Genomic DNA, 26,537 nt, shown 5'->3' with positions numbered 1-26,537 from the left:
TGTAGTTTCTGTTCACTTACCCAGATTTTCCATATCCAGCCATCTTTCGGTTTGTGTTTTCTTCATTACCTCCATTTCAGTTTTCGAGTCTTGAACTGTTTTCTTTACCTGTTTGATTGCCCTTTCTTGATTTTCTTGGGTATCTTTGAGGAATTTATTAATTTCTTCTAACTTTTTGTTTATCTTCTCCTAGTATTAATAAAGCAATAATAAAAAAGAATTAAGTACTAATACATGGACAGAGATTAGAGTACAATCTACTCTATCACTATTCAGATTGCTATAATACATATTCTTGTTAATTTTAATGTGGGATTCTCTTCTGTGTGCTGTGAATATGTTTTACTGCAATTGGTCAATAAAGAAGGACTTCCTATACCATTTCCCCTTTTTCTTTCTAAATGAAAAGGAAGATTTTATTAACCAGTGGCAATAAAAGAATCACAGCATAAGTCACCTCCCACATCAATTACTATCACAATAGATTTCTAGATCAGGATCTATAACTCAGAAGGATGTTGTGTATCTAAAACATGGCAGAACAATGCCCTAGAATCTAGTTTTTTTTACCAGGAAAACAATAAGTAATTTATTCAGTGAATTGAAGATGTCAACCACCCAGTATCTTTTTTTTCCTTTCCAATAAGATACTATTTGTCTCTAGCAGATAGGGCTGGGGACACTATATTGTGACAAAAGAAACAGATGGTAATAAAAGGGAAGGACCAGGTTTTCTCTTTATACATCTGACATTAAATAAGATGTAAGAGTACTAAATTCTCGATGCAAAATCATCCATCAATTGCTTAGAAGTCTAATGACTTCTTTTCATCAACCTAATTTAGTTAATTCCCAGACACATGGGAGAGATAATTTAAGTCACTGGAGGCATAGCAGTGAAAACAAAACAACAAACAAACAAACAAAAATGCAAATATGTAAAAACTTTCTTGCATAAGGAAAAGAGTAATTCTAAGTCTATTGGGGGGTGTTTTAAATGGTAATGAGTGCCTTGAATAAAACTTGTAGTGTTTATAGGGATAGGAAATCCAGGGTTTTCCATTTCTAAATGTAACAAGAAGGTTGACTACAGGAAATCAGGTGTAGGAAGGAAACAGTTCTCCTGGCTTAGGGAAAGAACATGTTACAGAAAACAAACAGCAGAGGCCTTAAATAGGACCAGGCCCAGGATTTTCCAGCAGCTGCTAGGAAACCTTATTCTGCAAGAAGAGTGCCAAGGTTGATAGTCTGTATAGTAACCTGAGCAGAATCCTGTAGGGTTTTGATATCCTATAAGGGTTTCCTACACAAAAGGAGAAAGGAAATAGAAAAACAAGACTTCAGCACAATAAAACTAGAGAATTCTTAAAGTAGTTTGAAGCTCTATTTATTAAGATTAAAGGAAAAATCATAGTTGTATCTTTGATGCATTTAAAAAATAAGACAAATGTGTATGTTTAACACACTTGGTTTGGAGGATACTGATTAGTTTTCATTGAAATGATAAAAATGTGTCACCTAAAAAAAAGAAATTTCAGTTGAGGACTTGCATAGACTTAATTTTCTGTGTGCATGTCTTTGGGCATTTTCTTGAATGCTAATTGATGTAGGATAGATAAGCCCCTGAGGGTAGTCAGTCCCTAGGCAGGTGGATCTAAACTGAAGGAAATGAGTTGAACAAGAAATAGTCTGTCATCAGGATGTCAGCCACTGAGCAGTTCACTCTAACAAGAAAGTAAAGACAGAGGTGACTGACAATAGGACCAGATGGGACATGAAAACTAGAGAGAATGGTTTTCTATATACAAGTGTAAACTTTTTAATTGGAACCGACTTTCCAATCCATGATATCCAAACTCTATCACTGCTATTTAAATAGCTGATTTGCTCTATTGTTACAATTTTAATAGATGTATTATTACCGCAATTTCTTGCAATATAAATAACAAGAGAATTGCTATCCTACTGTATCAAACAATGTTAAAACCATTTACCTAATTTCTAGTCATCACTCTTCTCTTTTCCTGTGCACTCTATGTTTAGATGAGAAAAACATTTATAGAAATGTAGATGACCTGCATATTAATTTTTATAGGTCGCTTCAGGAAGAGAAGGAGGTTTGGAGGGATCATGGGAGGGAGACAAAGTTTGATGTGTAGTAAATGGGAATATGAAGAAAAGATGAATGGGATTTCAGGTCAAAGAACAGAACAAGTGGCATGATGAGTAACAGCTGAGCCTTGTTTAAGAATGGAGGAGTGAGTTCAATTGACAAAAACATAGTAGTCAAGGGAAGGAAGGAGTAAACACTGCATATACTGTTTTCTTCTTGAGAAAATATTGTTCAATAATCCATTAAAAAGACTTGACAAAAAAAAATTTTCTCCAGAACCAAGTATTATGACTGTCTGGAAACAGTCCCATGTATAGCTTACATTATACAGAAGGAGAATATGAGAAAGAGGGAGAGAGAATTTGATCACTCCAGGTTATTCCATTAGGTAGGCTATAATTTGAAGTAATTTTGCTCAAGTTTTCTAGCTTCATTAACAGTAATGCCATGTTTTAACTTACTCTTTTTCCTAGAAATGATTCTCTTGATTGCAAGGCTGCATGGTCACCCAGAAGGAGCAGAGTCCAGCAAGGCAGAAGTTCTGCTGACACTCTAAATTCGTGTGAGTCCAACTTTAACAGCACGTTTAAGACATAAAGAGGAATTTGCCTGGTGTGATTTGCATAGAGCCTTGGAAAGGAAGATGTTTGAGGAATTACTTGGTTATTTAGTGAATGTAGAGCTTATTCCTATTGGGTTCACTGAGACTGCAAACACCTATGTAGAAAACTTTGAAGCAGAGTTTCTTCCACAGATAGGGATTAAGTTGCTACTCCCAGGATGAAAACCAACAAGTCTCAACAAACAAAACAACCTTCTTTCACTTAACCATCCTCTTGAGTTTTCTTTTTAATTCTTAATTATTCTTCTCATACAGAATACAGCTCAGCCACAGCTTTCTCTCTTTCACTTCCCACGTCAACTTCCCCACTCCCCAGGAAAAACCAAGCCTCCCAGGGGGACATCCAACTGAATTTGGCACAATAAGATTCACTAACACATGGCCCAAACGCTAGCATCAAAGCTGCAGGAGGCAACCCAGTAGGAGGAAACAGGTTCCTAGACAGGCAAAAGAGTCAGAGATACCCCACTCCTTCTGCTCAAGACACCAAGCCAACAATCATAACATTCATGAAGAGAACTCAGCATAGACCTATGCAGGTTCCACTACTGTCCCTTCAATCTCTATGATCCCTCATGAGCTCTGTTTGATTCCTTGGGCCAGACTTTCCTAGTGTCTTTGATCCTTCAAGCTCCCCCAAACCCTCCTTTCCCTCTTCCCCAGGTTCTGCCCCCCGACTGGGGGACAGACAGGTTGGAAATCTCTAATCTGAGCTTTCTCTCTGCCTAATGTTTGGCTGTTGATCTCTGCATCCACTCCTATCATATGTCTAGATTAGGCACCTCTATGATTGTAGAAGACAGTATTAAGAGTCACTTTTTTTTTTGACAGTTGTATTTGATTTTACCCTAGGTAGAATCTAGGTCTCTGGGTTATTCAGCTTCCAGTTTACTGGTAATCCAGAGAGTGTCAGGCATGTATGGGTTCTCGGGGCACGGGCCTGAAATTAGACCAGCTGTTGTTTGACTATTCCCCTAAATTCGTTACCACTATTGTCTTGAAGGCAAGACAGATTGATTATAGGTTGAAGGTTTTGTAACTGCGTTGGTGTCCTGGTCCCACTAGTGGTTGCCTTGCCTGCTTACAGAAGATGAATGGTTCAGTCTCTGAATCTTCCATTACTAGGAGTCTTCAGTAGAACCACCTTCATAGATTGCAAGGAGATTCCACTGTACTATGTTTCCACATTTAATACCAAATGCCCTCAAGTTATAGTCTTCTCTCCCCAAACTCTCTCCCTTCATCTTTTCCCCTTTAACTGACCCACCATATTCTCATCCTCACCTGCCCCTAGTCCACCCACAAAATGTATTTATTTATTTATTTTTTGTTTGTTTGTTTGTTTGTTTTTTGAGACAGGGTTTCTCTGTGGTTTTGGAGCCTGTCCTGGAACTAGCTCTTATAGACCAGGCTGGTCTCAAACTCACAGAGATCTGCCTGTCTCTGCCTCCCGAGTGCTGGGATTAAAGGCGTGCGCCACCACCGCCTGGCCCACAAAATTTATTTTATTTCCCTTCCCAAGGAGATCCACATCTCTCCTACCCCAGAGTTCTTGTTACTTAACTTCTCTGGGTTTGTGGTTTATAGCTTGATTATCATTTACTTAACAGTTAATATGCATTTACAAGTGAGCACATAAAAATTTTGCCTTTCAGGTTGTAGATTACCAAATTTAGAGTGAGTTTTTTTTTTTAGGCCCATCCATCCATTTGCATGCACTGAGTAATACACAATTGTGTAGATATATTACATTTTCTTTATCTATTCTTCAGTTGAGGGACATCTACAGTGTTTCCAGATTGCAGTTATTACAAACAAAGTTGCTATAAACATAGTTGAGCAAGTTTCCTTGTGGTAGGATGTAGTGTCTTATAGGTGTGTGCCTAAGACTAGTATAATTGGTTCTTGAGGTAGATTAATTGCCAATTTTCTTAGGAACCACCAATATTGTTAAATTAACAAATTAGTGTCTCTTGTGAATTAACATTTGCCTGAAGATCTGACAAGTTTCTTTCTCAATATATGATCAAGTCATGAGAAGGAATGACTTTATTTTGTTTGGTATATATTTCTATCTTGTAACATGGTATGCAAACTGGCAGAGACTAGCCTAGGTGTTGGTACACATCTATATCTATAATCCTAATACTCGAGAAGCAGAGACAGAAAGATTGCCGCAAGTTCAAGGCCAGCCTGTGTTAAGTCCTGTGTTCTCAAGTAGCCTAGGCTATAGTGTAAGACCATATTTTTGGTTCTTTTTTTTTTTTTTTTTTGGCTTCCATCTCATTTCAGCTTTCTACTTTGGGATTGAAATTTTGCTTAAAGCACTGTTTAAATTCTACTCAACAATGTAGCCATCTGAAAGATATTTTTCCCTCTATTATTCAACCTAGAGTAATGTTTCAAATTTTCTCCTATGTCCTTTATCATAATTTATCCTGATCATTTCTTCTCCATTTCAGTCCTTTAAGGTCAGGGCAATTATTTGGTTATTTTGCTAGCCTCACTATCTCTAGGCTAAGAACTTCATGCAGGTTTTATTTATTTAAATAAAAATGAAATGTCACTACAGCCCTGAGTTTGATATTCTAAAACTCAGCAATGACCATAGCTAAGAATTTCCTGTAGCTGCATACATGAGTTAAGACCCATGGATACGAGTTTCTTCACCACACACGTCTTCCAGGCCTTTGCCTAGAAATGATCAAACAAATCCATAAGGATTCTTTGGTGGATTGAAGGTCAAGTTATTTTTTAAAATTAACTATTCAGTTTTACCTTAGCTGAAACTTTGTAGATACAGTAAGAGTTTGTTTAAAATGACTATGTTGGAATTAATTTGCATTTTTCTGCAAGAAAATCTTAGAATGCAAACTCTCTTTATACTCACTATTTAGGTCACATCGCTTGAATGTTGCTCTCTCATATAGGCCACTCTCTCCCAGGTGGACATTTGCAAAGAAGAATTAATTCCTAAAGCATAGGCAGAGTTTGTTAGTAGCAAAGATGCAATCCCGTAAGTGCTATTAGGAAACGTTATTGTTCTGCAAACATCATTGATCATGCTTATACAAACTCGCATGGGATAACCAAGACTTGCTACCTAGAAAGAGTATCTTTTTTATCTTTAAAAACATCTTAATAATAATTTAAAAATTAACAAATACAGAAACGTAGACAATAGTCAGGTCTTTATCAAGGTCAGTATCAGCGGTGTCTCCAAGTAGGCTTTTTTCCATGCAAGGTCATGGGGGCTTGTGAAGGCTCAACAATGTGTGCCTGTCCCGTCTTGACTGGAGGTCAGAGTTTGAGCTTATTTTTGTTCTTTCAAAGTTGTTGACAACAAATGTAGCTACAAACAAGACATTCTGAACTAGGGTGTGGTTAATTAGTATTTTGAGTATAGATGTGGCTCTGCTCCACCTGGACCAAAGCTCAGAGAATTCAAGACTATTCCTTTTATCATGTTAATGAAGTCTGTTGCTTCCCTCCTCCCATTTTGTGGAGAAGTATATAAGCACATGGAAAATAAACACGGACAGATTCATTTTTCACTGAATTTCCCTCCTGATGCTGTTCTGTGTTTCTGTATTTTATTTCTCTCATATCTCTGTTCCATTTGAGTTAATAATTCTAATCCTCCTGCTCCTACCCTGTAACATACAGTTTTCATCGAGGATGGTCTTCTACAGAGGCTTAAACTTCTCAAAGCTGCCATTTCTTATGATAGCAACGTATTTCTAGAAACCCCTGAAGGATCTGCCTGAGACTATTATATAGTCACCTTAAATATACAAGGAAGGAATAGGCTCTATAAACCTGACAGAGAGTATTATTTAATACATATGTAAAGCCTGTCATGTAGCTTTTTGTTATCACAATTGTGTACATGCTACACTTTAATATAGAGCAGGAGAGTAGTAAATAACTTTGCGGAAATGAGTTCTTCATCAGATTATCTTATTGTTCCACCAATTCTCAGAAATTTGATATGCTATCTTTCTTCACAGTTCTTTAACTGGTATCATGCTGACTGGAATTCTGTAAAATTGTAATTACTAGCACTGATTATCAAATTAGGTGTAACAATTTAAAATAAAAAAACAAGAATTTATCTCTTAAAACTGATTACAATCTTGGGAAAGTGAGAAGCCAGTAGTGCATTAGGTTGTTTACCGTTTTCTCCTATACGCTTAAGTTAACCATTAAACAAGCTTGAGAGTTGGGACTATGGAAATTTGTAGCAGGAGAACTTCTGTCTATTATTTCGATAAGTGGTCAGCGCCATGTGACTTTGAATCTTCCTGGAGAGTCAACTGTAATTTTCAATCATTCATCTTCTTCAAAGGTGTTTGAATTTAGTAGATTAATATGGCCATTAGTTAACCCTTTTAAACCTGATGTTCTGAGAAGGGAATTAGTGTGAGATGTATACACCTTTACTATAAATATGACTGTATGTGCTGGTGGTGGTACATTTCAACGATTCAGAATGTTATCTCACCAATTCATAGATGGTTTTCATTTTTAAAGAATAGATGTCTAAAACCAATAGAATTAGATGTCTGTCATCTGTACAGAACTCAAATAAAAAACATGCTTGGTTATTAATTGCACAATTAGCTTTTGAACACTTTTTATTGTTTATGTTAGAAAACAAAATTCTTGAGATTAAACTTAACTCTGAAGGAGATTATACAACCACCCACGGACAACATTTTAGGCTTTCAATTTGGCTGTATCTATGGAGTTGTTGAGGAATTATAAGTCTACTATGTGTACTGGACGATTGGGAGGGGAATTTTTCATAAAACTAGCAGAGAACAATTTTTAAATTGTGTGTCATCTTAAAGTTATTGCTTTTTAAATCTAGTGCACAAACAATCTTATACTTCATCTTAGATTTTTTTTTTTTTGGTGAAGACTGCTAACACTAGAGGAAGTATTTTGTGTGTTATCTGTTATTATACAATAGAGTAGATATTCAATTCAGGGTTAAAATTAGAAATTGCTTCCTTCACAGTGATATTCTAAGATGTACCTACTTCCTGATTTTGAATCATTAATTCTAGATTTACATTTTGTCCAAATAGTTCTTTACCTATATTTGAGGCACATTTTATAACATTGCACAATTATTTAAGTTTAAGTAAGCATTTCTTTTATATAATAGAAAAAACAGCATGGGCTATTATTTGGTAATATTTTAGTTGCTGAGATTAGATCACTAGACATTGGTGACTTTATGTGTGCAGGTGTGATTACAAATATATGAATGTGTTTGTACTTATGGGTGTATGCATATGTATATATGTTTAATATGTGCATGTGTGATGGTGGAAGTCACAAAATAATCCCACACTAGTTCAGAATTATGATTAATAAAGGGTTATTTGTTTAAGGGAGAATTACATATTACTGTCCTAGATAACAGTCATCTGCAAGAATGAGGATCAGGAACAGAGTTTAGCAGCCAGAAGCAAGAGCCAGAAACAATAGAATAAACACATGCTTTACAGCTGCATTTATAGTATAAAAGCCCATACCCAAGTGTGCTGGTATCTTAAAGGCTATTGGCTGAAGGAGTGGAAGGAGCCCTCACAGAATCATATCTTAAATGCTATTGGCTGAAGGAGCCAAATGTGCTCCCACAGTACCTCCCTCTTTTATTTAAATAAAAGTTCCAAACCCAATACAAAACTACATATACTAGGAACAGATATCAAGTATAAGATGAGAATTACAACCAGAATAAACAATATTAAGCAAGGAAGGCATCCTAAGAAGTCTAAGTCTTGAATTGGAAATGGCTTGGCTAGGCCATAAGAGGGTGGTAACTATGACTATCTATCTAATCTTCAACCCCATCAAAAGCCTGAGAAGGGAAATAATATTATTTGAGTCAACAGGATGTACAATAAAACGGCTTCCAAAGCAAGTAATATATGACGAAGACAATTAGCTACCTGAGCAATTTCCCAAAGTCTCATTTGCAATATTGAAGCAACAAACTTTGGCAAAGGCCTAGCATAACTAACAGGCCATTTTCAGAGGCAGGAAAATTTTCAGAACCCTCTTATCATGTCTTAACAAGTTTTGACAGCATTTTTCCTTGTGTCCTGCTTATCCATTTCTAGATACCATGTACTTTGTCAGTGGTTGAGGTATGGGCCATTCCTTGACTAAAGGCCAATTGTGCTAAGAAGAAAACAAACTCCAAGTGAGTGTCTTTGGTGATCAACATGCTCTCAGGAGTAGATTGGTGCTGTCAGGAACAATCAAGTCTCCTGTCAACAGAATTCTATCTTATTTAAGTACCATGTTTTACAGACCTTGAAGTGGTTGAAGATTACCTATCTAGATAGAATATAATCTCTATGAATCTAAAGAAACTAATTGATCTGACTGTATATAAAACAAACATGAACAACTATTGACATATAATATTTAATACATGTATTACTTAAAGACTAAAACTTCATGTGAGAATATTAAATAATCTGTAAACAAATGAGCAACAAATGAGGACAATGACCTCAAAATGTAAACAATGTATAAGTGTCTTGATCAGAGGTAGGAATAAAATATAATACAATATGAAAATATATTCTAAAAGTTGTATCAATATATAAAATGTCTTAAACAGATGTATAGGCATGTGAATATATATATATAATATATATAAAATCTGACAGAATGATTTTGCATAGGTCTACAAATATTGTAAACAGAAATAACAAATATAATTTGAATTTCTATCAATATACAAAAATTATACCAATGTAAATTATCCATAAATAATAGTTCAGAAGTATTCACTCTGTTATCTACTGTTATTATCCTTTTTTTTAAAAAAAAAGACATAGTTTTCACCCCAACCCTCTATAATATTATAATATAATAATAATCAACATCCCCTAAATGGTATTCCCAACCCTGAAAACAAACTTTTTTGGGATGGGGGCATCGTCCTTTAGAATTGCTTCCTGCTGTCATGGGGGTGATATTTCTCTTAATTAGATCCTGTAAAAGTAAAGTGAAGGTAAAGTTTCAAAGTTTCAAAATTTCTGTCTAATATAGTTAAAAATGATTTCTGAGCAGTCAATGTATTTTTTTTTGTGAGTGTGTGTGTGTTCTTATTTGTAGTTCTGTCTGAAATGTTATGAGGTGTACCATTTTAGCAGCTGGTACCCCCAAAACCACTCTTACAGTAGTGCTATCAGCATCATGATGTCATCTCAACCTGGTGGAGTTGTTGTTGTGGGGCCCCATCTTCTTCCTGGAAACTTCAAAGATTACTTCAGAAAAAGGATCTGGAGGAAAATATACTGTTCATCATGGAAAACTTAAACATTATTTATAGAGACATCCATTCAATAAAGAATACAATATAGACAAAATAGACATGGGAGAAAGTAAAATTTTTCTTAAAGTCTTCCTTCTGTCCCATACCAAATGGCTCCTGATATGAGACAGAAACTCTGAAGGTACCTTTTAAGAACAAGCTTGGATTTAGAGAAGTACAGAGCCATCATCCAACCCCAAAACCAGATGAATAAATATATGTTTAAATATATATGTATCCAGTACTTGACCTTATAATCCATATTGCTTATTCTAGATGATCATTATTGGATAGTTATATTTCCTTCTGTCAGCACTGAAACATCCAGGGTCTCTTGAATTTTTGAAGATGACTATTTTCCTATAAAGATAAGAGCAGAACCCTGACCAATCCTTACTTGCTTTCTTTACCATCTGTATGGTTGTCACTGATGTGGATGAGCTGTCATTTCTATTTTTCAAGAGCTTTCTTGAAAGTGAATTTTTCAAGAGGTTTTTCAAAGTGAATTTTTATTAATTTTTATGGTATCCATAGCTTTTCTTCTTCTGTTGAAACAAGAGAAAAACCCATTCTCTAATGTAGCATATCTCCTGGTTTCCATTGTGAGGTCAATACATCCTTGAAATAAATTGGTTGATTCAATTCAGAATTTTTTTTCCATTATCCAATTCCTCTCTGCTGCTGGTGTTCCTTTCTCATTAGTGTTAAGAATATTCAAGGTTAATAAAGCATTATACAATCTATTTCTAGGGGTATTTTCCATCCCTTTATGTTTGCTCAGCATGTCCTTTATAGTATAATTTTACCTTTCAATAACTGCCTGACCTGTATGATTATTTGGTATACCTGTAATGTGTTTTATATTATAATAAGCAAAAAATCATTTCATTTTCTTAGAAACATATGTTGGACCATTATCTGCCTTTATTTGTGCAGGAATGCCCATGGTGGCCATAACTTATAATAAATGCATGATTACTGAACCAGCTTTTTCCAAACTCAAGTCAGTTGCCCATTGAAAACCTCAGTGCATATATCTATATATATTGTGGTACACATATTTTAATTTACCAAATTCTTCAAAGTGGAACAGATCCATCTGCCAGATTTCATTTCTTTAAGTACCCTTTGGGTTACTTCCTGCACACAATGATGTTTGGTTATAGAAAGAGCAAGTAGGACAACTCTTTATAATCTCCTTAGCTTGTTGCCATGCAATAGAAAACTCTTTCTTTAAACTTTTGTTATTGACATGATGTATTTTTATAAAATTCAGAAGTATTCCTACAACACACTTCCAATCAATAATTGATCAATTTCTGTATTACCTTGTGCTAGAGGACCTGGCAGACTTGTGGGATCAGATGTGTGTTAGGTATATAGGACAAAGCCTACTCCTGATTATGTCTTTCACCTGGATGAAAAATGAAGTCAATTCTATGTCATCTGATATAAATTCAGCATTTTCAATATGAAGACAACTCTTTCTGCATATTGTGAATCAGTAACTATATTGAGAGTTTCTTTAAAATCCCTTAGTACCATAAGAATAGCATATAATTCTGCCTTCTAGACAGAACTATAAAGACTTTGTTCCACCTTACTTAATTTGTCTGATTTGTAACCTACCTTGCTGATTTATTTCTATCAGTATATATGGGCTCCAGTTATTGGTGCATCATGTATAATTTGGGGAAGAATCCAAGAAGTTCTCTTCATAGGGTTAAGTCTATCACTTTTGAGATAATTGCTATTAATTTCTTTCAGAAAATTAGCACAAACCCTTTGCCAGAATTCATTGTCTTCCCATAACGTTTTAATTTTATCAGCAGTAAAAGGCACTATAAACTCTGCAGGGTCCATACCTATTAAATGACAAGTATCAATTTTCCTTTTATAATTAATTCAGAAACATTTTCCAGACAGTTTTTAATTTTTTACTTTGTTTATGTGGTAAAAAATTCTATTCTAAGATAATATCATCCCTCTGCATTAAAATTCCTGTAAGAGAAATTCTGGAAGGCAATATGACTAGAATACAATTAAGATTTGGATTCAACCTCTCCACACGTGCCTCCTGTAATTTCTCCTCAATAATTATCAGTTTTTATCTGCTTCAGTTGTTAATTCTCTGGGACTATTTAAGTTCTTATCACATCTAAAGTTTTATTCAAATGAACTATTAGGTCAGATGTTATCCCAGCAGCCAGTCATAGACTGGAGATTTCTCCCAATAATCTTGGTAAGTCATTAAGAGTTCACAACTGATCTTTCCTAATTTTTGCCTTTTGTGTTCTAACTTTCTGCAAACCTATTCTGCAACCTAAGTAACTAACAGTATCTCCTCTTGAATGTTTTCAGGAGCAATTTGTAATCTTCATTTAGGTGAAATTTTCTTTAATTCTTCAAACATTCTTTCTAAAGTGTCTGTGTTTGAATCAGATAACAAAATGTAATGGTAAATTACAGACTTAGGAAATTGCTTATGTATTATTTTCAATGGCTGTCTGACAAAGTATTGGTGTAGGGTAGGGGTATTGAGCATTCCTTGTGGGAGAATAGTCCATTGATATCTCCTAGTAAGCTGGGACTTGTTATGAGTAGTCACTGTGAAGACAAACTTTTCTCTATCCTTTCTTGTAAAGGTATAGTGAAGAAACAATCCTTTAAATCAATAAATATGAGAGGCCATCCCTTTGGTAACAGAGAAGGCAGAGGAATTCCAGATTGAAAAGGGCCCATAGGTTGAATAGCATTGTTGATAGTTCTAAGATCTGTCACCATTCTCCATTTTCCAGATTTCTTTTTAACAACAAATACAGGAGAATTCCAAGGGCTGTTAGATTCTTCAATATGTCAAGCACCTTGTTGCTCTTGTACCAGCTGTTTCTAAAGCCTTCAGTTTTTCTTCAGCTAGAGGCCACTGTTTTACCCACATTGTTTCTCAGTTAACTATTTTAAATGCAGGGCCATTAGTATCTCTGAAAGTTTATCAATTGCTTTGTGTTCTTATACAGCCTGAATGGCAGGTGACCATTGTCTGCAATATCTTCTAATATTTTCCCCAGAAACACAAGTTTTGGGGGCTTCAGGAATGTTCATCTGAATATTCCATTTCTGCTGTATGTCACAACCCCACAAATTCGCTGCAATATTAATTACATATGGCCTTGGTCTTCCTCTATGTCTTTCTGGCCCTAGGCATTCAACCCATCTCATGCTTCATTTTACCTGAGATAGGTTTGCAATTCCTCAGAACTGAACATCTACCTCTTGATGAGGTCAATTCAGATGCCAAGATTCTGGAGTAATGATACTTGCATCCACATCTGTGTCTAGTAATCCTTCAATAAAAATGGCATTTATACACACTTTTAGCTTATGTCTTTGATCATTTATAGAAGTCTGATGAATATGTTTCCTATGTCTTACTGGAAGTTTTGATTCAACCTTCACATTTATTCCTTCTTTCAGACCGGTATTGTTTCTTACAGTAGGCAATGAATTTTTTAAAAATTTTCCTGGTGAGACATGTTCTCCACTGTAACTGGGAATGACTGGATCATGATCATCATGGGGGTCTTCAAGAGGCCCCACACAGCACTTCCCAATGGTATCAGATTGCCTCAACTAACTTTTGTTGACCTACATTCATTGGTTCAATGTCAGCCTTTGCCACACTTCCTACATATACCTGAAGGCTAAATCCTTTTATTCTTGCCACTCCTAGAAGAACATTATTCCAAGGAATTCCTTGTCTATAATTCATTCTCAGATGTCCCATTCTACCACAATTAAAACATTTGGTATTTTGCTGTCTCCTCTTGCCATTGGAAATTGCTTCTCCTACCCAAGCTTCAGTACCATAGTCAAAGTGCCTCGACAATCCTTTTATGCAAGACCCATTCATCCATGGGTGCTGATCTGATCTTTCAAGGCCCAAGGATCCTTTTGCATTCTAAGTTGACATTCTCATAAGCCAAAGACTCAAATATTATATGTCTAGCTTCTGGGTCAATTACCTCTATTTGTACAGCCTTAGTTAGTCTTTGTAAAATATTATTAAAAGGTTCTCTCTGACCCTGTTTAACCCTAAGATATGACTCAACTTTTCTTCCTAATTCTTGAATCCTGTCCCAAGCCTTTAAAGCTGCTCTGCTACATAGGGACAAGAGCTTGATCCTGAGGTTCAGAGTAAAGTCCCTCACCTAGAATTTGATCTAGGGAAATCTCAAGTCCTTTTGCTTTTTCCTGTTGCTCTAAAATTTTTGTTTCTTCTTTAAAATAACACCTCAAAAGTAACCGCAGTCCACTTTCTAGGACTGTTGAGAGTAACTGAGTCAAGTCTTATGACACTGCTGTGTTACTAGAAGCACATGTTTTGACCATTTCTTTAACAAAGGACAAATGTAGTCTGTAAGTTACAATTGCTTGTATAATTACTTTTAGATCAATCATATGTATGGGCTCCCATGTATATTCTTTGACAATCTTAGGGTATTTGGTGCAGATACTGTTTCTGATGTTATCATCAGAAAGGCAGGCAGAACTCTGAGGAAGTTATCCCGGAGGTTTTTACATACTGATGAGGCTAAAGTTTGTCTTTGTACCTTTTGTCCCTGTTTATCAAATTCAATAAGTTCCTCACTCTTTTCAAATCTATTTACCACTGCCTTTTGTAAAGTCTGGATCTCCTGTCCAGTGTTCTGTTCTAATGCCCTCATTGAGGATTCCAAAGTATGAAGTCCTTGGAAATAAACTTCATAGCATGCTTATTACCTTCCTGGAGAGACATTCTATCAGTCAATCTACCATACCCCTTTGACAGAGTGTGATTTAATACACTCAACAGTATGAATTCTCTCAAAAATTTTTCAGCACCCTCTGTCATTGACTGTGGGTTTTTGTGTGTGTGTGTGTCTGTGTGTAACCTCCAGAGTACTGAATTTTCCTTTTAGTAAATTACTATCTGTAAAATTTTTAAAAGTACCTCATTTGACTGAGTTTTATTAGTTAAACTATTTGTATCATTCTTCAAAATTCTGACTTCTCCATTTAGAAGATTGGTATCAGTCAGTACCATTTCTAAAAGTGCATCATTCTTGGTCCTATTATCAAACCACATTCTTAAGGAAAAAATATTGAGGGCAAGATTAATCCCCAGAATCAAAAATAATGATGTAAGAGGGAAATCATATAAATGTTGCAAAACCTCATACCTGGTGTAAGTAAAGAGGCTATTGAAACCTTGAAAGATTAAATTATCCATAATAAATTTTACCTGTGGTTTAGTTAGCTGAAGTAGGTACAATAACTGTTACCTGCCAGTAGGTGTCACAGCACACAGAGCCAACATGGCTGGTTTAAATCCAATTTTTAGCATTCACTGATAAAAGATATACTCAGATTAAAAACAATTATTTAATATAAATCACAGACTGTGTGCTTCCCAGATGTCGCTGATTGGTCAGTGACCACACAAGCACTAGAAGAGCAAATGCAGATAAATTGTTAGAAGCCATGGAACAGCTGGCTCAGACTAGGGAAGCCCAAATCTCATCTGAGTTTCCACAGTGTGCACTAGTGGGAAGCAAGCAGTGGGGTGCTTGGGGAATTGAAGCCACTCTGAGGCATGCAATGAGAAAATATAAAGAACCACAGTCAATCCATAGCAACAAAAACCACTCAGTGAGAATTTTATATCCAAATAAATTGCTGGCCTGTGCACAGGTCACGGTCGAGGCAGGCTGAGGGAGGACTCACACCTAGGTGGGAGCACTCAGAGCCTGGTAGAGGACATGTGAGCACTCAGTTTGAGGATTCTAAATCAAATGGTTGGGTGCCAGATGGTGGCAGAATTCAAAAAATAATCCCACACTAGTTCAGAATTATGAATAAAAAAGGGTTATTTATTTAGGGGAGACTTACAGATCACTGTCCTAGATAACAGGCTTCTGCATGAACAGGAAACAACAGAATCTAGTACCCAGAAGTGAGAGCTGGAAGCAAGGGAGCAAGCACATGCTTTCTAGCTGAATTTATAGTATAAGAGACCATGCCCAAGTGGGCTGGTGTTTTAAAGGCTATTGGCTGAAGAAGCAGAATGTGCTCCTACAACACATGTGTGTACATATATGTTTGTGTATATTTGTATGTACATATGTGTGTACATGTTTGTGTATCTATATGTCTATCTGTGTGTATGTATATTACTAAAGTACATTTATGTGTCTGTTTGTATGTGAGTGTTGTAATATGTATCTTGTATGTGTATTGTACATATATGCTCATATTCATATGAGTATGCATGCTTGTGTCTACACATGTGTTTTTGTATGTATGTGTGTGAATGTATATGAGAAACTCTCAGGAATCTAAAAGGATGACCCTAGCTAAGTCACCTAGCAATAGAGGATGCAGAACCTGAACTGGCTATCTCTTGTGCCTAGTTACCAATAGAAGAATTGGGACATGAGCTCCCAAGGTTATAATGAGGAGCAGAAGGAGAGAGAACATGAACAAGGAAGTCAGGACCATGAGGGGTGCACCCAACCACTGGGACATTGGGGCCGATCTATTGGGAGCTCACCAAGGTCAGCTGGACTGCTACTGAAAAAACATGGGATAAAACCGGACTCTCGGAATGTGGCGGACAATGAGAGCTGATGAGAGGCCAAGAAGAATGGCACAGGAACTTTCAACTGGCGATAGATCGAGAGAGAGACAGAGACCCAAATTGGAGCAATGGTCTGAGCTCTTAAGGTCCAAATGAGGAGCAGAAGGAGGGAGAACATGACCAAGGAAATCAGGACCACGAGGCGTGCACCCACCCACTGTGACAGTGGAACTGATCTATTGGGAGCTCTTCAAGGCCAGCTGGACTGGGACTGAATAAGCATGGGTTGAAACTGGACTCTCTGAACATGGCGGACAATGAAGGCTGATGAGAAGCCAAGGACAATGGCACTAGGTTTCGATCCTAATACATGAACTGGCTTTGTGGGAGCTTAGCCTGTTTTGTTGCTCACCTTCCTGGGCCTGGATGGAAGTGGGAGGACCTTGGTCTTCCTGTAGGGCAGGGAATTTGGACTGCTCTTCAGTATCGAGAGGGAGGGGGAATGGACTGGGGGGAGGAGAAGAGGAGTGGGGATGGGGGAGGGGAGTGGGGGGAGGGGGCAATGTGTGGGAGGAGGGGTGGGAAATGGGAAACGGGGAGCAGTTGGAAATTTTAATTAAAAAAGAATAAAAAAAAATGATAAAAAAAAAAATAAAAAAAAAATAAAATAAAAAAAAGAATTGGGACAGCATCCCAATCACATAATCTTTTACTTACATTCTGTCCTACCTATGGAATGTGCTGGGGTAAGGGTGACACTGAGCCAACCAATGACTGATCCAGCCTGAGACCCAGAGCTCACAGAAACTGAACCAACAACCAGGTAGCCTGCATGAGACAGATCTGTGCCCTTTCCATACATGTGACAGTTGGGTAGCTTGGCCTTCTTGTGGAATTCCTAACAGTGAGAGCAGGAGTTGTTGCTGATTCTTTTGCTGGCTTTGGGGACCCTACACCTTACTGGGTTGCCTTACCCAACCTTGATACAAAGCAAGGTGTTAGTCTTACTACAACTTAATATGCCTTGTGTTGTCCATATCCATGGGAGGCTTGCTCTTTTCTGAATAAAAAAGACAGAGGAGTTGAGGCACAGTGGGGGCAGAGGAAAGGTTGGGGAAGTGACTGGAAAAACAGGATGGAGGGAAAACTGTAGTCAGGTTATACAATAAATAAATAGTAAAGAAAAGAAAGCACATATATTTGTATTTATGTTTGTATGTGCGTCATTGTACACAGGCCCAATGTACATATACATTGTATATGCGTGTGTGTCTACATGTATGTATGTGTGTGAAAGTACATATATTCATATTTATGTTTGTATATGTATGTCATTGTAACACACACAATGGACATATACTATGTATGGTATTATATATACATTTGTGCCTACAAGAATGCATGTGTATATAAGTTTTTGAAAGTGTGTATATATATATATATATATATATATATATGTTTGTGTGTGTGTGCCATTAACACACACATGGGCACACTCTTGAGCACATACACACACACAGAAACACATTCTCCTCCCAGTAATTCCACTAAACCCAAGTTCTATAGGGAACACTTAAGTCAACTATATGTCAATTGCATGTCACTAAGTACTTAGCACTTGAAGGCAAAACACCAATTATTGTAATAATAGAAATTGCATTTTAGTCAATATGCTCTTTGCTTCGAATCCATTTGTGACTCCAGAAAAGGCTTTAATAACATGTTAGAGGTAAAAATCATCCATCTGAAGAATAAACCTAAAAGAAAGTCTGGCTGTACTTCATTCAAATTCACCAGGTACAGAATTGCTACAGATTACACACTCCATGGCAGCATAACACACATTATGTTGCAATGGGGTTTCTTGACATTTTAAAATGTTCCTGCTTTTTTTTTTAATTGGCACTATACATTATTGCCAACAATCAATAAAAATATTTATTCCATTTATTATATTTGCTTATATATATGTAATGCATATATGTTGGGCATGTGTTGTACCTGACATATATGTGGTTGCACTAAGACAAGTTATTGAAGTCCCAGGATTGAACGATATCATCGGTGTTTTAACAAGTGTTTTTACATACTGTGCTCTCTCAGAGGGTCTACACATTTTCTTATCTCCTGTAAGGATATTGATTTCACTTTTATCTAAATTATCCTACATTATTGAATAATTTCTTTTTATTAATAACCTACTCATTTTATGAAATAAGAAAACACATTTAATGTCCTTAAGAATTAGAGCTAGTGTATCCATACCTGTAAAACACAAACAAGTTTTGTTTAGATGTTGTCATGATGGATTATCTCAATTTTCATTCAGCAATTCATTCAACAATCTTGCAAACTAAGAATGTATCATAAGATTTATCTGATTTTCTTTACAGACTTCTATACTGACTTTTTAAACTAATATTAGAGTTAAAACAAACACAGCTATACATTGTGAAAATTACTCAGGATAAGCATGTGTTTTCTGAGGTTTCTGTCCTGCCTGGTTCCCACGGTCGTTAAGTCCCAAAGAAATTACAGAGAGGTTTACATAAGTTATGAACTGATTGGCCTAGTAACTCCGGCTTCTTATTAACTCTTATATCTTATATTAGCCCATGTTTCTTGTCTGTCTTAGCTACGTGGCTTGGTACCTTTTTTGGTGAGGCAGTCACATCTTGCTTCCTCTGAGGCTGGTTCATGACTGCAAAAAGAGCTTTTCCTTTTCCCCAAATTCTCATTGCCCTGCTTCTACTTCCTGCCTGGCTACTGGCCAATCAGCATTTTTTTTTTTAAGATACAATTCACAGGGTACAAACCATTGTTCCACTACACGCATGGATATCATTCTGTGTATAGCCTTTATTATGTTAGTACAATCAGTTTAACAGTAAAGTATCAGCATAACACGTCCACAAAATTAATCATTTTACATTCTACCAGAATTCTTATGTGTTTATCCTGCTCCAGAAGAGTGTTTCTATACATTGCCATATAGTTACAAAGCAGATAGATGGCAAATGTTGATCTGTGATTATTTTGATTTTTTCTTTCATCCATAATGGGTGCTCAATTTTTGTTCATTTATTATCTTAATTTTACATTTTAAAACTGTCTGTTTTGTCCTTGGTTGAATTGTAGTAAGAAGTGACTTTCATAAGGTACAATACAGAGGTCAGAGGGGAAGTGAATGGTACATTCTTGCTGTCATTGTGGTCTCCTACATGCTGAATAGTTATTTCTCCCTCTGGAGGTATGTGATAAACTTGGCCTCTAGACTGAATGCCAAAGAAAACATGCAATTAAGTCAAAGTCAAGTCTGGCTGCTTCTTGGCTTTATGTTGATTAAAGGGAAAACAAATAAAAATTGTGACTTTTTGTGTTTTATAAAACTACCTGTTAGCAGATGGTATCGATACTATTTTCCTCCTATATTTATTTTTTTAGAATTTCAAAATTATGTTGTATTTATATTATTTTACTTACCCTCTCCCTCCTACAACTCCTCTCATGTCTCCACCACTCCTGAACAAAGCCATGACTACCTCTTTAATTAATATTGTATACATAAATGTATAAACACACATAAATGCATAAATATGTACATATAATATAATACTATGAATGTATAAATATATTCTGTTGAGTCAATTTAGTTTAATTTGGGTGTCTAAATATCTATGTGTATGTGGCTGACTGTCCTAGGCTTTGACTACCCTATCACGGGGTGGATATCAATAATTTAATAACAAAGTTATGATCAAAAGATCCTACAATTATGGGGGTGTCATTGAACATCAGTATGTTTTATATTTTAGCTAGTGAAGTAAGAATGTACTCATAAACCTTGATTTAAATAATTTTAAATCTTGTAAGTCATCTTTATTTTCCTCAAATGTAATCTGATGCTTTGTATATAGCAGAAGCTGTCCACGTGTACAATTATCTTTATAGGTAAGAAAAGGACAAGTACTACAAGAGCTAGTTCCAGGACAGGCTCCAAAACCACAGAGAAACTCTGTCTCGAAAAAACAAAAACAAAAAAAAAAAACAAAAAAAAAAGAAAGAAAAGGACAAGTAACAGTGATAAAGTAATTTTCACTATGGTGATCCTGTTAGAAAATGATAGACTTGGGGTTCAGCATGAATTTGTCAATATCAAACTCTGTTCCCTAAATATCTCCTGTAATACTTTATCTTATGATAACACCCTTCATTTCACACTGCGTCTAGTAGGATAAGATCCTCACATGTTTTATAACAATCCTCATATCTCAGTGGTTTTGAGTTATACAGAACCTCTACTGAACATCATAAAAAATTTCAAGTTAGTTGATAGGGTTCTTGATATTTTCTGATCTCTGTTATAGGTTCAGTTAACATTACTTCATAGATTCCTAATGTTTTCTAGTACAATAAAATGAGGAAGAAATTTGTGGTAATATTTCTCTCTCATGGTAAAGTTCCTGAAATAATATAGATAAAACATCTGCTTTCAGCTCCTTGTAGGTTTCTGGGCAGAAGAGGCAAATGAGGAGGGCTGGATGTAATCATAAAAATCCTTATAGGAGAAAGGGAGTGGCATGGGAAAAGAAGAGATATGAAAATGGTGCCCAGGAGAGAAAGTAAATGAAAATTATTCAAAGTTCTTCTCTTTGGTCACTAACAACTCAAATCACTAACTTTGTTTAGTTAGTGGTAACTAGTTTACTCCTTATTGGGGACAAGCATGGGCATCGACTTGTTGCTTCTTAGGGCTCAAAGTCTTTGCCCTGAAACATCCTTATTTTTTTTTTAAAGATTTTATTTATTTATTATGTACACAACATTCTGCCTCGATGTATGCACCCACGCCAGAGGAGGGCGATAGATCTCAGTACAGATGACTGTGAGCCACCATGTGGTTGCTGGGAATTGAACTCAGGACCTCTGGAAGAGCAGCTCCTCGTGCTCTTAACCTCTGAGTCATCTCTCCAGCCCCCTGAAACCTCTTTAGAGTGTCTGACTCTGAGCAACTTTGACACAGACCTGAAAACCAAGAAAAAAAAATGTCTCTTTACAATTTTTATATAATGATCAAACACCAACAAAACCAAATACTTCCTGAAAATTAGATATGCCAAATGACTAGGCTTGGTGCTACTCTGCCTGAGGGATGTTTTTATCCTTGGGTTTTAAATCTAAACTTTCTAGTTAAAGCTTTTGCCCTAGTCAGGGTTCTTTAGAGAAATTCAAGCAAAGGGCCTTGTCCAGGTGTGCTCTCTATATCTGGACTATAGTTCATTCCATATTCTAGTCAAGGTGGCAAATGTGTATATCCACCACAGCCTTTGTGAAGATATTGCTATTCCTTCTTTTACCTAGACTTACATTAATAAATTCATAGAATAATAAATTTATGCATAATGTAGAGTATTTTTCTCTCTCTTTGTTGATCATTTGTAGGTTAATTTTATGTTATGAATGTAGTAATTTGATATTGACTTTTTCATACTCCATTATATAGACTTCCTTCTTTTTATAAATCACCTTCTTTACGTATATTCAAAGTATGTCTTGCAGAATTCAGTGTCTGGGTAAAGGAGAACAGATTTTGGAACCTACTTTCTGCTCGAATACCCTTGTTTAAATCAAAGGCACTTGGATTCTTTTCCTCAAAAGCTTAACTGAACCCTTCTCAATTTTGCTCCAACAGATTGTGTCTTGTTAGCCTTCTATAGGTAGTTTTTATGGCATATTCCTTAGTTTCTGATGTATCTATTTAATTTTCTTTCAGTTCTTATTCTTTTTAAATTGAAATATGAGATTCTAGAGCTTCTCAGGTTCATTCACAGAAACACAACTTTTGCCTCTAGTTTTCTAGATGAAATGGTTAGTTGATACACAGTAGCAGATGCAGACAGCCACTATTCTGAAAGTCTTGATCTCTTCACACTGCTGATATGGTTATGATGATTTTACTTCTTATCATTCTTTATGAGACTGTATTGCTGGGAACTTTGGCTCCTCATGCTCATATTGTATTTGCCTTTGGGCTGCAAATCTCTGAGATCATGGAATGTCTTTATTCTTTTCAATTAATTATAAACTGACTAATTATCTTATGAAATTGTCTTTTTTTAATCTGGTGCATTGATAAATAGAAACAAGTCAGAGAATGGACATTATGGTATAATTTTCTGCAAAAGATGAAAGTTTTTTATTTCTACGGAATGTCTGTCAACTCATCAGAGGTGCTCACACCATCACATGAGACAGGTAACTATAATTCTTGTCCAAGGTAATTTAGTGTAGGCTTTGCTATGACAAAATTCTTCTAGATATCACTCCAGATAGATTGGTTAAGTTAAAAAAAAAACTCTCCGAATTCAATAATTTAAAAATGAAAGATTTCCTGGAACTGGAGAGCTCTCTCTTTCAGTTAAGAGCATTTGCTGCTTCTGCAGAAGACCAGACTTCAGTTTGGTCACATTCACGCCCACCTCAAGTACTAGGAGATCTAATTTGTAGCTTCTTCCATTTCCAATCTTTTCTCTTCCATTGTTGATTGAATTGATAAAATTTGATCCTCTAGGACAGACCAGCATTATCAGTCCATCCTAAGGGCCTCAGTTATAATTATATCTTAGGAGGGCCTAAAGGCATGTAAACACTATAAGGTATTCACATATTCTGAAATTTTGTGTGTATATCTTGAGTTGAGGAGCACATAATTCTGACAAGCAGAAAGAACCACAAGAACTAAAAATGTACAGGCTTCTCTGAGTCAATATAAATTAACAAATGGAACAATTATAGTTACATGTTTGAAGTAAACAAGGCAACAGTCATTCATGGATTTGGATGTGTCTAAATGAGGCTTATATTATCAGTATGGAGGGAAAACATACAAGTTCTCCTAGTTATAAAAATGTACAGGGAAGGTATCCCAGTAACTTACAGTTATGCCTGTGGAAACCTGTGAAGAATGTGGGAAGGAACTCACCAAGAGAGTACTGTCCCATTATCATAGGAATATGAGTGCAATTGTGGCATCATAAATAGTTATAACAATATAAATATTCCTATCCAATGCCTCATCTGTCTTGTGATTCTAAATGTGTGCCCAGTTCTGATGAATGCATTCTGTAAATATGAATGCAAATACAGTTGGTGTGACTAGAATTGAGTAAAGTGGAGTTAATTAACTGGAGAGTGGAGAGTCATCGAGAGTTTGAAAGGTGTCTTTATTTTGATAAGGGACTAATGGATGAAAGGCAATTAGAAATGTTCTGAGCTTCTTGTAGCTGAGGTGATTTCCATAAATACTTGCTTTTTGGTACTTGTTGTTGTCATAAATAATATTTTTCCCTCTAATAACTCAGGAAGTCTAAAAATGACCGAGACTGTACTATGTGATCAGAAGTATCGTGTTATTAGTGGGTATCAACTAATAACATATGGATCCTTATTTTGGATATTAATGATAAGATTTTAGTGTGGTGTATGTTAACTACATTATATTAGTGGTGTAGCCTTCTTTTAAGAAAATCCAATAGGATTTTCACAAATTGTCTAGCTAATGTTATTTGTCTTATTATTTTCTCCTTCAATATTTTATTTGAGGCAGGGTCTCATGTAACATAGGCTGGCTTGAAAATTTCTATATAGATGTGGTTAGATCTGAATACCTAATCCTTCTGTCTGTAGCATTGTGTGTCTTGCAAAGATTTATAAACCAAATCTCAAATTGTTTGAATCAAACAAATTATCATTCATAAGTGTGTCATTTATATTAAATCTATATATTCATATTTATTAATTGTCATTATTATTGCTTATGTTTATCCACTGATTAGTACACACTATTCATTTTTTAGTATTGCTTAATTGAAAGCATTTTCCAAATATTCTTTTTAATTTTAAAAATACAGTATCAGTAGAGCAAATATTTGGGGCTAGATAAATTCCTTCTTATGAACTAATGAATTAATAGCTCACTTCAAGAACACTAAATATAAAGGAAAATATTAAATACTGTGAATCAGAAATGAGTAGATGGAGCTGATTACATTTTTCATGTGGAAATGCTTTTATGTGGTGAAGAAAAATAATTTCTCTACTTCAGGAATGCAGACGTTTAAATAGTTTGGATTAGTCAACCCACTTTGGTACCCAAGGAAAACCAATTTTTAAAGGAAAGTTGTTCCTTCTCATGCATTTACCTATCAATGAAACTGGAGTGATTGGCAGTGAAAATTTTGGATAAAAAAGGGAAGTGTGCAGTAGACACAGTTAGCTCTGCTGCTGGCTGACATTTGGGGAAGCTACTATCTTTCCATGGAACTCGGGTTCACAAGAGTATTCAAATATGTTCTGAGTTGAACATTTGTTAAATCTAAGCACATCTTCCAATTTATAAATTTAATGAAAAAAAGAAAACGAATGTGTGTGTGTGTGTGTGTGAGTGAGAATGCATGCAGAAGTGTATCCTTAAGATTAAATGCCAATCAGAGAGGTCTGCATTGTATGTGTTTGTGTGTCTGTGTATGTGTACATATGTGTGAGAAAAGTGTCAGGAATTATACTCTTTTTCAGTGCCAAATATACACTACATATATCAGCATTAGTTTACCTTTTGTAATACGTGGTGTGTGTGTGTGTGTGTGAATGCATTCATAATGAAATTTTATAATAGATTATTTTGCCTTGGATCTAAAGTGATGTGTCTTATGTATCATTATTTATACATAGGCTCAGAGAAAAAAAAATTTTAATTGTTTTTATTGAGCTAAGCATTTTTTCTCTGCTCCCCTCTGTTCCTTCCTCCTCCCTTTCTACCCTCTCTCATGATCCCCATGTCAAGCTCCTAATATACTAATTGTAAAGAATAATGTGGTCTTTATATAGTCACACATTGACACTGATTTCTTTCTGTGAACACATCTTTGTTGAAAGTACACAAGTTCAAAACAGGCATGAGACCTTATTGTTCAGCTAAATAAACAGAAATCCCTTGTCAGAATATCAATCTCATCGTTTTTGTTTTCACAGTGGTTTTAAATAATGCAAAGACTGAGCATCTAAGTAGGGTATGACTTTCATATAAAAGCTTTGCTCATAGTATTAAAACTTACAGTCATTTTACAATACTGAGGTGTGGAACACTGCAGTCCTCTTTTGTTTTGATAATTGGCCCTAAATATTAAAACTGTAAAGTGTTTTTAAAACTCCTTTTCTCTAGAATGAAAAAATTAGCCTTAACATAATAAATTCTTATAACTATGAAACAGACGGTCAGGGTTTGGACTAAGAACTGAAAGATGAAAAGCCACAATCATTCTTTACTCTAGGAAATCTACCAGAATTATTAAAAGACAGAATTCATCTTTAATGGCCCAAAGTTCTTTAACAATTATGTTCATGTGCCAAAGGCCACTGACATGATTTTAGGTGAAATAAATATTATCTTTGTAATAGATTTTGCCTTCAGGTATTTGTAATAAGCTGGAAGGCCATTGGTTAAATGTAAATGTTCACTCATAAACAGCCTAGTTGGTTTTTCTTTTAATTTTCTTGTTTAGAGAGAAGTACCTAAAGAGCCAATCATTAATATCATATCTCAGTTAAAATTTAAATTTGAAATATTATTCTATTTCTAGTTACATTATGGAGGCAAAGATGACTGGATCACAGGTGTCACTCCAAGATTTTGTGATGTACAATCAAAAATTAATCTCATATTTAGCTGAAGAAACAAGTATATTAATGCTGATATATAAAATGCAAATATGAATAAGAAAATCAAAATATCAACCATTATATTCTTTAATTCTCAATATGCACTGCTCCTCTACTCCCTTCC

General features: G+C 35.6%; 1 protein-coding gene across 6 annotated transcripts in view; it reads left to right on the top strand.

Moving 5' to 3' along the window:
• The window catches only part of Lrrc4c (leucine rich repeat containing 4C), a 1,388,491-nt gene that overhangs the window by 553,576 nt on the left and 808,378 nt on the right, over positions 1-26,537 (top strand). For all 6 annotated transcript variants that reach the window (XM_057780295.1, XM_057780297.1, XM_057780292.1 and 3 more), the window contains exon 3: positions 2,587-2,675. The gene's annotated coding sequence lies outside the window, so the exon portion shown is untranslated. The remainder of the gene's footprint in view (positions 1-2,586; positions 2,676-26,537) is intronic.

Source organism: Chionomys nivalis, chromosome 9 (assembly GCF_950005125.1).
Source record: "Chionomys nivalis chromosome 9, mChiNiv1.1, whole genome shotgun sequence".
In the NCBI taxonomy this organism is placed as follows: Eukaryota; Metazoa; Chordata; class Mammalia; order Rodentia; family Cricetidae; genus Chionomys; species Chionomys nivalis.
Note: the sequence above shows the minus strand (reverse complement) of the source record. Positions and strands in the feature narration are given on the sequence as shown.